Source organism: Eimeria mitis, genomic scaffold, assembly GCF_000499745.2.
Source record: "Eimeria mitis Houghton genomic scaffold, Emh_scaff549, whole genome shotgun sequence".
Lineage (NCBI taxonomy): Eukaryota > Apicomplexa > Conoidasida > Eucoccidiorida > Eimeriidae > Eimeria > Eimeria mitis.
The window spans coordinates 9,280-10,298 of record NW_013573761.1 but is presented as its reverse complement, the minus strand read 5'-3'; positions in this window follow the sequence as shown (position 1 = coordinate 10,298).

Here is a 1,019-nt window from a genome sequence, read left to right as displayed (position 1 = left end):
TACTAAATAAAAACAATAAAAATAAAAATAAAAATAAAAATAAAATAAAAATAAAAAAAAAAAATAAAATAAAATAAAAATATATATATATAAACTACAGAGCTGCGGGGAGACGCTATCATCGTTGTCTTTGTCTTTGTCTTTGTCTTTATTTGTTGGGTTTAATTTTGTGTTTATCTGTCCTTCTACATGTTTTGATTTATATTTTAATGAAAATAAAGAAAAAAATATAAATAAAAATATAAATAAAAATATAAATAAAAATAAAAAAAATAAAAAAGAAGAAAAAAATATTAATTTTGTTTTTGGTGGAGTTTCGGCGTTTGCTGCTGAAACCAATTTATGTGCTGCAGCACAATTCGCCGGCATTTGTAATAAAAAAGAAAATAAAAATAAAAATAAAAATAAAAATAAAAATAAAAAAGAAAAAGAAAAAGAAAAAGAAAATATATTTAAAATTAAAAAGATTGAAGGCGAGGATTCTTTCTCCTCTTCTTCTTCTTTTTCTATGGATGCAGCAGCAGCAACAGCAGCAACAGCAGCAGCAGCAGCAGCAACAGCAGCAGCAGCAGCTAAAGAAACAACAACAACAACAGAAGTAACACAACCACCACCACCATCACCAACACCACCATCAGCAGCAGCACCAGCAGCAGCAGCACCAGCAGCAGCAGCAGCAGCAGCAGCAGCAGCAGCAGCAGCAAAAGAAAAAGAAAACAAAGAAGAAGAAGGAGAAGAAGAAGAGGATAGTTTGAGTTGCAGAGTGCTGCTGACGGTGGGGGGCCCCCAAACGGAATTTAAATCTGAGAGAAGGGGGCCCCTCTCATCGGCAGCGAGGGGCCCCTCATCTGTTTCTTTTATATTAAAAAAATATATATGTAATAAACAAATAAATAAACAAAATAAAAAAAATAAAAATAAAAATAAAGAAATAACAAAAGAAGAAGAAGAAGAAGAAGAAGAAAATACGGCACTCGCGCTGCTCTTTGGAGGCCCACAAACTATCACACCAAATGTTA